Source organism: Narcine bancroftii, chromosome 4 (genome assembly GCF_036971445.1).
Source record: "Narcine bancroftii isolate sNarBan1 chromosome 4, sNarBan1.hap1, whole genome shotgun sequence".
NCBI classification, from domain to species: Eukaryota; Metazoa; Chordata; class Chondrichthyes; order Torpediniformes; family Narcinidae; genus Narcine; species Narcine bancroftii.
Window position 1 is genome coordinate 88,466,611 of NC_091472.1, and position 15,139 is coordinate 88,481,749.

Below are 15,139 nucleotides of genomic sequence, written 5' to 3' on the forward strand. Positions count from 1 at the left end.
TTGTACAAATCATGGTATGAACTGCAATAACTTGCCAGGGCTCCTCCTTCAGTGGCATCTCCAAAAACTGTGACCTTCATTCCTTATTGGTCAAGGACAGTCTATGGATGAGTACTGCATCAATTCCAATTTCCCTTCCATCTCATACTGGAAGAAGGATCCCTTCAAATTCTGCAACTCACGAAACATTGGAGAGGCTTCACAATACTGGGGCAAATGGTTCAAGAAATCAGCTCACTACAAGCTTTTTCAAAACAACCAGGGCAATAAATGCTGGTCTTATTTGTGATGCCTATATCCAATTGCCTCAGGAAAGTATGTAGAAAAATTCATCGAGATTTGCAATATGATTCCATTTCTCTCCTACAAAAGTATGACTGTCAATTAACTGAAGTGCAAAAGCATCAAACCACCACAGCAGTTACCTTGCACGTCCCTAACATTGTACAGTTTTACTTTAACGTTGTCTTCAAGATATGGAGCTCGTATATAAATATTACATGTAACACAGTTCATCAAGATATAACCCAGAATAGATTTCTACAGCCATACCTTTGTGTTCTAACACACACAGAGTAGAGAAATGTATTTGTTATTAATTGAACATTATCAATCCCAGATCTTGATTTCATTTTCCTTGTGGCATACACCTTTCATCAGTGTTTCAATTTTTTTCCAATGTGCTTCTCTGCATATGGTTAGACAGCACCAAAATACGTTGATTCAAATTGTGAATACACAACAAAATAAACAAGGAAATGCACTGAGAAGGAATGACAGGTCTTACATATTTTATGTTCTGCATTGGTCCCTTTAAAAACCACTGTTTTCATTATTTCCAAAATTCAAACAATGTTCTTAGAGTAAGGGATTTTATAAAAGATTAATACCTGTCCAGTACCAATCATTTTATTTGTATAATCTGTCCACTAATAGAAAATATTTTTAGAAGTGACTTTATCTGCTAAAGCTTCCCAGGCTTGTGGAGATTGATAATTACAATGAAGAGGCACAAATTGAATTTTTGTTAGGGTATTTAAAACGAGAGGACACAATCTCAAGATTCGGGGGAGTAGATTTAGGACAGAGATGAGGAAAAATAGTTTTTCCCAGAGAGCAGTGAATGTTTGGAATTCTCTAACCAGGTAAGTGGTTGAGGCTGCCTCATTAAACATATTTAAAAATCGGTTAGATACATTTTTACGATTGAGGAATTAGGGGATATGGGGAGAAGGCAGGTAGGTGGAATTAGGTCATAAATTTGATCAGCCATGATCATATTGAATGGCGGAGCAGGCTCGATAGGCCATTTTTGGCCTACTCCTCTTCCTACTTCCTTGGTTCCTATTTAATAAATCCAATTAAAAAATCAGGAATAACTTCTTCACCCAGATACTAACGGCCAAATGGCTTTTTTCATCTATTGTCGTTCTAGTGAAGTAATGCAATGATTTAGGAATGAAATGGGGATTGTTGTTTGACTCTTCCCTGCATTCACCTCAAAAGTTTTTAGATTTCCACAGAATTTTACTGTTTTATGCATGCAAAAGCCTGCAGTTTGTTTCAGCTACATTTTTGGGACATTTGGGAAGTTATTTCTCCAAATTGCATAACACTGACTAAATAGCAAGAAATGACATCCACAAGTGCCACATTTAGAATTTAATTATAGGTGACAGTATGCATTTTGGATTCATTGTTCTCTGGAGCTGCAGTCCTTTCTTTATCATGTTTGCAATGACTGTTAATGAGCAGATGTAATGACCTGTAGGGTAACAATGGAATTGCTCAAGTGTGCAGCTATTTAGAGAGGCTGTCACGCCCACTGAGGGTGGCTACAGTTTGTTTCTCCCCCCCCCTCCCCCCCACCCCCAGCTGCTCCACAAAGCCTCTGAGAAAAGACAGGCTGTGGAGTTCTGACAAGTTACATTATAACCCAACAGTACCATGTACCAGCAGCATATGGCACCTTCAGGCTCCTGATGCTCCATCTATTCAGTCAGGGGACACGTTGGAGAAAAAAATCTTTGTTTTGATTACGTTTTGCTACTCCATTGAATTCCCAAGACACACTGATAAGGGGATATTAATTGGCTTGGCCAATAAATATTCTTTTGCCTCAATCGAATCTCTTCAAGAAACAGATTGGTTCCTGAGAGGGCCCCATTACTTGTTAACAAACATAATGAACAGCACGCCGATTACTACAGACTGGTAAACATTAACAAAATGATTCATAACCTGTAACTCAGGCAGATGCAGAGCAAAAGGCAATGGGTCTGGCATTTGCCAATCAAAGAGGGACCAGCTGGTGCCATATTGTCAGAAAGGACAAAGTACCATTAATTACTGATTTAAAGATGAACAGAGACGCCTCAATGTGGGTGATGGAAATCCAATTGTCCAGTGAGACATCCGCCCAATTCTTCAGCAGTCCGCACTAAATAATTTAACAGTTTGGCTGCAACAGAATCCCAAGTTATTTCAAGAAATAAAACATAATAATTAGAGGAGTTAAATAAGCAAGATGGAGTGTTACTTATGGATAGGGTAACTGCACCCTATAGCTTGCATCCATATTGAAGTGGACTTAACTTTGAATTATAGCAAATTGTGTTGGACCTGAAGAGGCCACACTGAATGGAAAATGAGCCATAAACAAACCTTCTCAATGTTGTTTTTACACATTACAAGGAAGGCAAAGATCTAGTGGCTACGAAAGAGACATGGTAGGCCATAGAATTCCTGTGTCAACCTCAGTTAACTGCATGAAATGAAATGAAATATAATAACCATTATTTGATGTTTTTAACATATTTTTGCCTGCCTGGTAACACTAGTAACTGCCTTCTGTAGCAGGTTCAACCTCTTTAGATTGACTCATTTCCCATTATTTACAAGCTCTTTGTATTGAGGGCATTTGCCCCAAAAAGGCCAACCTGTGACTTCCTACTCAATGCTGTGCATCATCAGTGAACCATAAATCTTGGCATTTTGCCATTATTTGCCTCTATTAATTAACAAAATTAAATGTTGATGCTATTTAAGTCATTGAGGCAGGTGGTAGACATAGATTTCTAAGCTGCTTGGACAACAGATTGCAATTAGCTTTTTAAAGAAGTGGGGAGAATTTGAAATCTTTACTTTCCATAAAATATCGATCTCTGGCCATGGAATTAACCCCTTTTTATTTACTTCAAATGAGATGTCCTTTGAAATTGCAATTAGAACAATGAAAGTAAGGATTAGATAAAACGAGTATAATTGTCTTGCAGGAAGGAAACAAGCTGCCTACATTTCCGTCACAAATTAAATAAAAACAAGATTAAACTCACGTGCCACCTTGATTTCTGTTCATAGTTTGTATAGGAAAGATACAGACCAGGACTATTCAAGGTGCCCCTGCCTGAAGAATGCAAAATTAATGTCTTAGCCACAGGGAGGCCCAAAGCTTTGGAGGTTCTGCAGGCAATTAAACTAGCAGTTGCTACCACTGACCGATCTGTCTTCCCCACATCCACTTTGACTCGGAATTCTGCTTCTTACACGGTTCCAGCAAAGTCCAATGTGAGCTCAAGGAACAGTAATTTGTCTTATGTCTAAACATGTTGCAGCACTTTGAATTCAATACTGAATTCACTAACTTCAGGTAACCAGGCTTTCCTGTTTGTGTTTGAAGTTGCCAGTTCTAGTGAACTGTCGTGAACCCACTATTTTTCTCTTCTCTGATGTCATCCTATTTGTTATTTTCAACATTCTCTCTTATTTCAGATTTCCAATAATTATTACATTCTGGATCTCACAGCTATGGTCTGTTGTTTTTCCACACCACTTCTTTATTTCTATCTCTGATTACACTCCACCAGGCAAATTACTACCCTGAGACCACATTTGTGTCACCTTGACAATCATTGTCTCCATTATATCAAAAACATCACTCTGTTTCCAGCCATTTCTGTTCCTCTTTTCCTTTTGGAGGATTAGTGAACTGACCTAGGTACAGAGCGCAGCACTGAAAAGAATTTGCTACCCCTTCTTTATCAGCACAGGCAAGGATACCCAAAATGGTCCACCTGGTCTGAGAGAATAGCAAGATCAATATTATTAATAATTTGCAGACAAGTAACAAAGCACTGTTTGGGAGAGACAAAGTCTCGGGCATCGTAGGTAGTAAGTAGTTAGCTTCAGCATCCAGTTTACATTGACCTGTGTCAGAACAATCACTGCCACTTGATCAGGGAGAGTGAACGGGACAGATCAAATGACAAGAACAAACTTGTGGAGAGATTCAGGGTTGAAACCCCAGCCTGCTGCTTTAGACAAATTTCTAACCACTCCTAGCCCTCATGTACTCCATCCAATGCCTCAGCCCTCTCAACCTCCATCTTCCCCATTTCTGCCTTCCCCTACTCCAGACCTCCTAATTTCAAATCTTCGTCCAGACCCCCAATCTCCAGTCTTCATCCAGTCCTCCCAATCTCCATGATCTTGATGAATGGTTCGGCAGGCTTGAAGGATCAGATGACAACTCATGCCTCTGTTTCTTTTGTACTCATGCAGTATCCGTAAAGAGTGCTGGGGCAATGATGCAGCCTGACTTGTCTTCAAAGCCATTGTCTCCAATGTGAATCTATGGTTATATTGCTCCATGAAGTAAACACAAGATGCAGATGAATTTCTGTGGATAACCAAACTTGAGGATAGTGCTCAGGTTGATTGAGTCACAGGCATAGTGAGATTAAAAAAGGTCACGTGCTGTGGTTGGTGCTGCTCCCTTTATTTCTCTTGCAGAAGTTGAATGGTGAAGATCTTGTCCACTGTGCCTCTCAATGGACAGAAACCATTGTGATTTGGGGAGAACCTCTTCAACCATTGGAAGGAAACAGTCGGCGATGATATCTTATGTGCAGTCAGCAGAATTCACCTACAGCTGGGATGTCATCACATATTATATGTTTATTAAGTTTGAAGAAGACATTCGACAGTTCACCTCCCCTTCCCCCAAATGATGGAGTCAAAGACTCTAGTGAGTTTGAAGAAGGCTGGGTACAGAGGTGTGTACATTTCCCTTCATTTTACAGTTGTTGCACAGTGAAGATAATTTGACTGTCCACAGAAATTCATCAGTGCCATGATACCAATTGATGGGTTCACAATGAAGATTGGTGACATGCTGAAGTGTGGATCAGGGAGAGTCATGTAACCCTTCCATCTGGAATCTGGTGGGAATGTGGATTGGAGAGAGGCATATGACCTCTCTATCTGGAACCTGATCGGAAGTCACCTCACCTGCCAATCAAGGTCAAGCCTTGCCCACAGGTTGGCGAATATCTGGCCATTGGCCTCTTTAATTGCAACATCACTACCTGGGCCGGACTCGCCAACTGATGGCACTATAAAACCCACCTCTTTCTCTCCTGGGACAAACCCAAGCTCTGCTCCTGGTTGGGAACTGTGGGCAACCATGGAGGATCAATAGTAAGGTGTGCGCAGACATTCCCACCAGTCCAAGGGTTGGAAGCAGTAGTACTGTGAGCTTGGTGTCCCTAATTTAGTTAGATAAGAACCTTGCCTGCCAGGGATATCAAGGGGTGGTGGGCATCATATGTTGCAACTTGATTATAAAGCTTTCTACCCACAAATAGTTCCAAGTGCATCGTTTAATCAGGTGAGTGTGATTATGTGTGTGCCTTCCACCACCATTGTGACTCCCCTACATGTGTAAATAAAAACTACTGTTCAATCAGCTGCATTCAGACTCCTTACCCTTAGGATCCATCAAAACAGTTTCACACGCATAACACATGCAGTCCCAGCAGTCTCTTAATCTTTCTTGCACAAATGTTGCACCTTACCTCCAACAAATCTTCAGTGAGACTGGGGGACTTCTTCAGAACTGATGAGAAACTTTTAAACTGCTCTTTAGAACTAAGTTCACCAAAACCTCTGTTGTTAAACTGCAATAACCTGATAATGCTTATGTATATGCAAGCTTGAAGCTTGAGCTCCAGTACATTGTCTAACTCCTTCACTGAAGCAGATGTGAAGATAGGCTTTACACTCTACATCTGGAAAACAAAGGTCTTTTTCTATTAATCTTTGCCCACTCCATCACTATTCCTCCTTATGACAAAAGTTCATAGTGAAGCCTTGGAATACTTCACATATCCCAGGACCTACTGCTAATAAATTAATAATAAGTTAAAGATAAAATTCACCACTGCTTCTGGTCAATTTAGTGAAAGGATTTTGATGATCAGGTTGTCAGAACTTCTCAGAGACTATCAGGCAGCAGTGATCCTCATAAATGCTCCTGAGACCTAAACTACCTGCAGCAGGTATCTTAAAGCACTGAAAAATACCTCTAGACTGTGTCAGCAAAATCTTTTGGAAAGATGTGAACTAATATAGGTGTCATCTCCCAGGCCAACATCCCAGCATTGAAGCCTAAGTTATGATCAGTCAGCCGCCTTGAATGGGCCACATTCTTTTCATCCCTATCTCTAGATTTACAAAACAGACACTCAGTTCTGAACCATGCTGTGGGAGGAGTAAAAAATTTGAGGAAGTGCTCAAAGCTTCATTGAAGAACTACAACATCCCCTCTGACTCCTGGGAACCTCTAGCTTTGACCATTCAATGTAGAGAAATTATTGAGAACCATGAGGCCATGCACTGGAAGCTAACAGAAATTCTGTAAGCAACGAAAGGAACAGACTATCTTACAAACTACCCACCTGTCTCTTCTGGGGAAGAATCTATGGTTCCCACATTGCCCTCATCAGCCATCACAGGAAACACAAACATGGAGTAGAAGCTTAATCTCAAGGGACTGCCCAAGGTTTAGTTAGTTATTTACTTCTGTGATGACAAAATTTATTTACATGATAAATTAGCTAATTTAATTGCTTAGTTTGTTATAATTAGCACATAATCAATTTTCATTTAAAACTGACCACAAGACCATATAATATAGGAGCAGAAGTAGGCTATTTGGTCCATCAAGTTTGCTCCACCATTCTATTATGAGCTGATCCATTCTCCCACTCAGACCAACTCCCCTACCTCTTCCCCATAACCTTGAGTACCCTGACTATTCAGATACCTATCAAACTCTTCCTTAAATACACCTAATGACTTGGCTGCCACAGCTTCCCATGGTAGAAATTCAAGGTTTACAATTTCCTGGCTAAAAGAATTCCTCTCTATTTCAGTTTTAATTGGGAACCCTTCAATTCTGAAGTTGTGCCCTCTTGTCCTTGACTTCCCTACCATGGGAAACAACTTTGCCACATCTAATCTATTCAGGCCTTTCAACATTTGAAATGATTCTGTGAGGTCTCCCCAAGGAGTACAGTGCAAGAGCCATCAAACATTCCTCATATGCAAATCCCTTCATTTCAGAAATCATTCTTGTGAATCTTTTCTGAACCCTGTCCAATGCCAGCACATTCTTAAATAAGGAGTGCAAAACTGTAGCTCGTACTCCAAGTGAGGCCTCATCAGTGCCTTATAAAGTCTCAACATCACTTCCCTGCTCTTATATCCTATTCCTCTAAATATTAGCCAACATGGCATACACCCTCTTCATTACCAACTCAACCTGGAGGTTAACCTTTAAGGTATCCTGCTCGAGGACTGCCAAGTCCCCTTACACCTCCAAATTTTGAATTTTCTCCCCATCTAAATCATAGTCTGCTCTTTTGTTTTTTTCTACCAAAGTGCATGGCAATACTCTTTCCAATGCTGTATTTCATTCTCCTAATTTCTGTCTCTTTCAGCCTCTCCGTTTCCTCCTCACTACCTGCCTCTCCACCTATCTTTGTATCATCTGCAGAATTAACCACAAATCAATTTATTCCATAATTCAAATCATTAACATACAATGTAAAAATAAATGGCCCCAACACTGACCCCTGTGGAACACTACTGGTAATTGATAACTAACCACTCTCTGTTTCCTGCCGATCAGCCAATGCTCCGCCCATGCGAGTATTTTTCTTGTAATTTCATGGGGTCTCATATTGTTAAGCAGCCTCATGAGAGACGCTTGTTGCAGGCCTTTTGAAAATCCAAATGTACAACATGCACTGCATCTTCTTTGTCAAGTCTGCTTGTGGCTGACTCAAAGAATTGCAGTAGGTTTGTCAGGCAAGATTTCCCCATCCTTGATATTTATTGTTTACAAATTGTCTGTTAATAAAAGGTTGTGCATAAATAATTGAACATTCCCTTCACTTATTTCAGCTCTATCTACACAGCATCCCTTAAATTTACTCCTGTGATACTTCACTGTGCTCCTGTAATGATATGGATTGTATATAGTCATTGGCTGGTAAAGGCACGGGCTGGCCTGCCCCCTGATTGCACTCTCCCCTGGACTCCTCCCCTGTGGCCTAGGCCATAAAGGTCGAGCCACCTCTCCCTTCCCTGCACTTCTCTAGCTAGGATCCAGGCCAGCTCAAGTCTTCTGTACAATAAAGCCTATTGTTCCCCTCAGTCTTTGACCTTGTGGTTACTGGGGCAACTGGTAGTGCCCATCAATTTATTGTACAGAAAATTTTAAAGTCTCCGTTTAACTGGATCGGCTTGAGGTGGATCCCCAAGACCCGGGTGCATCGGAACTCTTCGAGCAGTGGATCAGTTGCTTTAACAACTTTCTTGAGGCCGCTGCTGGAGTGATCAACTCGGATGAGAAGAGGCTGAAGGTTCTACAGGCAAGAGTCGGCCAGAGGGCTTTCCAGGCCATCAGAAGCTGCGCGACCTACACCGAGGCAATGCCTGAGCTACGGGCACTATACAAGCCCAAAATCAACAAGGTCTACTCCCGCTACCTCCTGGTGTCTAGAAAACAGCAGCCTGATGAGTCAGTAGAGGAGTTTGTCCGAGCCCTGATCACACTGGGAAAAGACTGTTTGGGGAACCCCATGGTCCCTGTGCTGGGGGCCTAGTGCGTGGAAGACCTGGTCCGGGACGCTTGCATGGTGGGTTGAGGTCGGACTATGTCCAACAATGCCTCCTTGAGGAGGATCAACTACCGCTGAAATGGGCGATCCAACTGGCCAGGACCTTAGACTCGGCCCAGCGGCACACGGAGTCGATTACGGGCAGAAGCGGGCCTACCCAGTATGCACTGCCACGAGGGCTGTCAATCTGGGAGTAGGCATCGGGGGCGGCTGACCTGACCGCGGCTGCAGAAGTGCCAGGATCTACGAGATGCCACTTCTGTGGGCAGGCAAGACACCTACGATGTCTCTGCCCCACAAAAGGAGCTACCTGCTCAGACTGCAGGAAAAAGGGCCATTATCAACAGGTCTGTAGGTCCAGAGCCTTAGCCCAAAGCAACACATCATGTATGGCTGAGGAGCTTCCAGTACCGGCCGCGTGAACGTTAAGGGGGGCACCATCTTACTCGCTGCCGCCCCCATCCTTTACGCAGTGCAGCCCATTTCCACCCCTGATGATGGTACTTCTACCTTCTTCATCGACGATGGCAGCATGGTCAACATGAAGGCCACCATCTTGGACATTGGGCCTCCCTTCTGATGACGAACTTGATGCACCCATCCTGGCATCAATCACCTTGGACCAAGCCAGCCCTCATCTGATCATGAACTCCATGATGCAGATCGAGGTGAATGGGCACAAGTCAAACTGCCTCTTCGATAGTGGCAGTACCGAAAGTTTTATCCACCCTGAGGTGGCCCATAGGCTCTTGATCCCTGTATGGCTGATGACCGGATCCGTGTCAATGGTGGCGAAAGACCATATAACCATTTACGCCAACAGACTTGTATCCAGGGGTACTGTGTGGTGTCTCTGATGGTGGGGGAGTAGGGGGGGAGGGGGGGCGGAATGTTATAATGACTTTTTGTTGTTGGTCATGCCTCAACACTGCATGCCAATCCTCCTGGGCTTCGACTTCCAGAGACAGTTCATAAGTGTGACAATGGCGTTCGGGGGCCCCCAACCACCACTCACCATTTGCAATCCACAGGTTATGGACCCCCCCAACCAAGCACCCAGCCTCCGGCACCGACCTGCAGCCTCACCACCCTGTGGATGGCCCCTCTGTCACTATTTGCAAACCTCATCCCGGACTGTAAACTGATCGCCACTAAGAGCAGGCGCTACAGCACTGAGGATATGGCATTCATCCGGGCCGAGGTTCAGTGACTCTTGGCGGAGGGGATCATAGTCCCCTAGCTCCAGCCCCTGGAGGGCACAGGTCCTTGTAGTCAGAGGGGCAGGCAAGCCCCGGATAGTGATTGACTATAGTCAAACCATTAACCACTTCACACAGTTGGATGTGTACCCTCTACCCCGGATAGCTGACTTGGTCAACAAGGTTGCATAATACAGTCTTTTCAACCACTGACCTCGTCAGCTTATTATCAACTTCCCCTTTGCCCCAGCAACCGGCTCTACACAGGCTTCGAGGCCGACGGCAAACTTTTTCACTTCCTGCGGGTGCCTTTCGGTGTTACTAAGGGTGTTTCTGCTTTTCAGAGGGTTATGAATTGGATAGTGGAGGAGCACAAGCTGACTGTGATGTTCCTATACCTTGACAATGTCACCATCTGCGGCCATAACCAGCAGGACCACGATGTGAACCTCGTGTAATGGAAGATTTTAACCTGTTTTTTTAAAAACTTGCAGCTTTGGGTTCTGCAAGGCTGAGAACCTGCTTGTGTTTTAGAATCAGCAGACATAAGCTAAATTCCACCGAGGGGCCAGAGATGCTGTTATCTGACGAAAGGACATCTGTGTACCAAGAACATTTAATCTTCCTGCTTGTTTTGGTCACAGACCGTCAGAGGCCTAGCCTTGATGCAAAATAAACCATTGTATTCAAAGCGATAAGCTGAAAATTATGTTATTCGTTAATAGCCTAGCATGCTAGCTTGCTTGCTTATCTTTCTTGCTGTGCTGGGAATAGGTGCTTGGGTAAGCAGTTTTTGGGTAATATAAGTCATGGTCCTGCTGCTGAAGTTTGAGACTCTCCGAGAGATGGCAACATCTCTCAGCAAGAAGAAGAAGAACTTCTGGAGTCCAGCCAACGTCCCGGTCAGGGGAGGTGGAGAAGCTGCTACCGGCGCCCTGACAACCTACTACAAGTGTGCAGTCGTTGCCTCGCTTCGGCAGTTGGGACCAGTCCAAGCTTTGATAAGTATAGTTGGAAAGGGCTTGCATATTGTAGTGTGAAATCAGCTTTTGAATTTGTAATAAACATTTGTATAATCTGAACTGCTCTCGGTGTGTGTGTCTATTTTCTTTCGGTAGTTCAAACACTGTGACCAATCTAAAACGAACAAAGTGAGAGGTACAAGTTTACCCAAGACAATTGGCGCAGTGAGCAGGGTTGGTCTCAAGATGTTTCGCCGAAAGAAAGAGGTGAGCCCTGAGCAGTTCTTGATTCCTGGATGGACTTCCAAAGACGATGGGTTTGGCATGTTGGCCAATACCCTGTCTTTGTTGGGACCACCCATTAGTTGGGATGAGAAATTAGATTCATCAAGTGCACCTCTGAGAGAGCGGGTTTCCACTCTCCTTCGAGAAAGAAAATTTCCTGATAAAAAGGGGACGCTGACGGACGGTTTTTGGTTGCTGACCACAGCCTTAAGCCACTCCGTTCAGCGTGAAACAGAATCAGTTCAAAGAGAAGTAGAATCTCAGCGCAAGAGAAAGCAATTAGAGGAGGAGCTAGAAGCCATGCGACAACGCTGCTCCATGATGAGCGAAATTGTTCGCACCAGTCAGGACAGAGCCAAAGAATTGGAAGATAAGCATGTCCAAACGATCTGCCGTATTATTAAACTCCGGCAGCAGCTCTGTGCAGATAAGGAAAGGCAAGGAGTAGAACCCGATCCATATCGTATTTGTGCCATGATAAGGAATGGTGACAATCCTGATGTCATTGAGGATTGGGATGGGAATGTCTGGAATGATGACCATGGTAATGATGCAGATACTCCTCAGCACCCTCGCCACCTGCTGTTCACGCCCACCCCATAAGGCACCCCATAAGGCAGCAGATTTTCCAAACAGACAGAAGGGGGGATGATGTAAGGGTAGAGATTGAAGGAATAGATACCCCGGTCTCCCATGTGGACCCAGGGGAAAATACCCAAACCCCTGCTTATGCTCTATGGCCTACTCCCTCTACGGGATGGCCTTGACCTCCTCCCCTAGACTGGGTGGAGGACCCTGTGGGCCAAAGTGGGAACAGGGGTCGGAAGCCGTCAATGATACGTGACTTCTCTGTAAAAGAGCTGGCTGCCATTGGAGATCGATTTAGGCAAAAGGCAGGAGAAACTCTGGCAGCCTGGCTCCTGCGTGTCTGGGAACAAGGAGGGGGTAATGTATATTTAACCCCTGAGGAATTGTTGGGATTAGGAACATTGTCTACTGATATCAGGGTCACTGCTGAGCTGCGGGGTAGAGGGAGAGAGATGGATTACTTACTCACTACTCTAGGGGACGCCCTGCTACGAGTGTACCCATCACCAGTAGATTGGGATTTACATTTGCAGAACAATTGGAGAACCCCAGAGGAGGGCATAGCAGTAATTCGTCAACAGGCCCTGGCCTCTGCCTTGTATGCAGGGCATTTGAGGCTGTGGGAACATGGGGGGAGCCCTGATGAACAGATATTCACGGCCGGAATGCATACCAGATTGGTTCGTTCCGCCCAACCCACAACACGGGGGCTGGTTCTGTCTGTAACTAGTCCACTAATTGGGCACCCTGTGTCTGAGGCAGTGCATGCCTTATCTGGGCTTCGAGAATTAGAACTGGGAGGTAAAATCCACTCACGTACAGCCCAGGTTAAATCAGACAACCAGGATGAAAAGAGAGGGACTGCTGCTAATAACGGACCGACAAGGAAGGACCTTTTTCTAACCTTGTTAAAGTTAGGCGGACCTAAAAGTGATATTGATGGGAAACCTACTGCAGTCCTTTATGCCCTTTATAAGAGAAAAGCAGGGGAACATCATCCCCAGCTGCTGAGTCCTCCTGGCCCAGCTGTGCCCTCTGCTCCCCCTGCTGCTTCTATCAAGCAGGCTTCTCCTGCTCCAGTTACCCGTGATGAGGTACAACAAATGGTTAACAAGGCTCTAATGGATAATAGTGGCATGTGGGCCTGGAAGCCCCCGAACCCTACAAAAGCATGAAGATGTGGGCAGTGCTCCCGTGTCTACACCATTGAGATACAGCGGATACACGGGGACCCACGGCCCTACATACCATTAATAATCCATTGGGGTAGGGGTAATGACCGCCAATATTTGGCCTTGGTCAATACCGGTGAGGAGCACTCGGTGATTCCGGGTAACCCTGACCTCTGGACTGGACCGACCTTTTGAATAGAGGGGTTGGGAGGGGCGGTCACCCTGGCAAAGGTGTCACCCACGGTGGGTGACAGCCCTTCCCCTATCTGGTTACATGCCCTGGTGGCTGCTACTGACGAGTGTATCCTGGGTATTAATATGTTGGCCGGTACGGCCCTTAATACTAGACAAGGGGGATTTGCATTTGGAATTCGGACTATTACAAAAAAACTAGTAGTGGGTCAGGCTAAGTGGGATCCTGTGATGGTGCCACCCCCCATGAAACCAGTGTGCATTCCACAATATCGCCTCCCTGGAGGGCAAGAAGAGATTAGTGCCACCATTGATGCTTTGCAAGAAGAAGGGGTAGTGAGGCCCGCAACGTCGCCCTTTAATAGCCCTGGTTGGCCAGTCCAGAAGTCGGACGGCTCCTGGAGAATGACATTTGATTATCGCTTTTTGAACAAACATGCCCCACCACTTGCTTCAGCAGTTCCGGACATTGTCACCCTTATTGAAAACATTGCTACTGGGAACTCAGGAACATGGTATGCTGTCATTGATCTCACTAACACCTTCTTCAGTATTCTTATAGTTGAAGACTCACAGGATCAGTTCGCCTTTACCTGGATGGGGCGCCAGTATACCTTCACTCGCCTCCCTCAGGGTTATGTACTCTTTCGCACTATTTGCCACAGCCTAATTGCCCGTGATCTGGAGACAGTGGCACTATTGCCTTCCCTCTCAATTCACCATTATATTGATGATGTAATAATCCAGGGGCCACAGAAGAGATGGTACAGAAAGCAGAACAAGAGGATGCCTGGTTTACTGATGGTAGCAGCCGGTGAGTGCAAGGAAAGCAAAAGTGGAAGGCAGTGGCTTACCATCCCAAGTCAGGAACTCACTTATCAGAGGAGGGGGATGGTGGCTCCAGTCAGTATGCTGAGTTGAAGGCAGTCACTTTACCACTAGATCCCCATGATCACCCTCTTCGTCTGTTTACTGATTCCTGGGCTGTGGCTAATGGACTTGAGGTAAGGATGCCTGATTGGCAAAAGAATGACTGGATGATATATGACCGCCCAGTGTGGGGCAAAGAGTTGTGGCAGCTGTTGTGGGATGCTTCCCTCCACCGTGAGATAACTGTGTATCACATTGATGCCCATACTAATGTGGCGACTAACATGGCACAACATAATGCAGTTGCAGAACAGCTTGCCACCATCAGCCGTGCTGATACCGTCCTCCTGGCTCGATGGGCACATGAACAGAGTGGTCATTTGGGGGAGAAGAGATCAGCTATGTGGGCCCGTACACATGCTTTACCCGTCCATCAGGATGATGTCCGCATGGTCGTGTGTACATGCCCAGAATGTCAACTTGTGAAGTCCCGTGTCATTCCTCCTGGTCCTCATGGCCGAATAAAATGGGGTGCTCACCCAGCTGCGGTTTGGCAAATTGATTACATAGGCCCCATGCCAGACTGTATGGGTAAATGTTACGTCCTAGTAATGGTTGACACCTTTTCGGGCCTGGTTTTTGCCTTTCCCACCAAGACGGCTGACCAAGCTAGTACTATCCAAGGACTAAATCATTTAATTTCTCGTTATGATGTTCCAGAGGAGATTCAGTCTGATAATGGCTCGCACTTCTTCGGGAAGGCAATCTGTGATTGGGCAAATGACAACGGTATCTTCTGGGTTCACCATATTCCTTATTACCCACAGGCTGCTGGGTTAGTTGAACGAATGAATGCTTACTGAAGGAACAAATCCGTTTGTTAACACCACTGGGAACCCTGAAGG

General features: G+C 45.0%; 1 protein-coding gene and 1 long non-coding RNA gene across 8 annotated transcripts in view; one reads left to right on the forward strand and one right to left on the reverse strand.

The window, feature by feature from the left end:
* LOC138760789 (endogenous retrovirus group PABLB member 1 Env polyprotein-like) overlaps window positions 1-15,139 on the forward strand; it is a 155,375-nt gene that overhangs the window by 84,797 nt on the left and 55,439 nt on the right. Inside the window, exon 1 of one of the 7 annotated variants that reach the window (XM_069931884.1) lies at window positions 9,874-11,394. The exons of the other annotated variants lie outside the window; for them this stretch is intronic. The gene's annotated coding sequence lies outside the window, so the exon portion shown is untranslated. Of the gene's footprint in view, window positions 1-9,873; window positions 11,395-15,139 lie in introns of those variants that run through there. 7 annotated transcript variants of the gene reach the window in all.
* Window positions 1-15,139, reverse strand: part of LOC138760791 (uncharacterized) — an 82,788-nt gene that overhangs the window by 1,165 nt on the left and 66,484 nt on the right. The gene's annotated exons all lie outside the window — the stretch shown is intronic.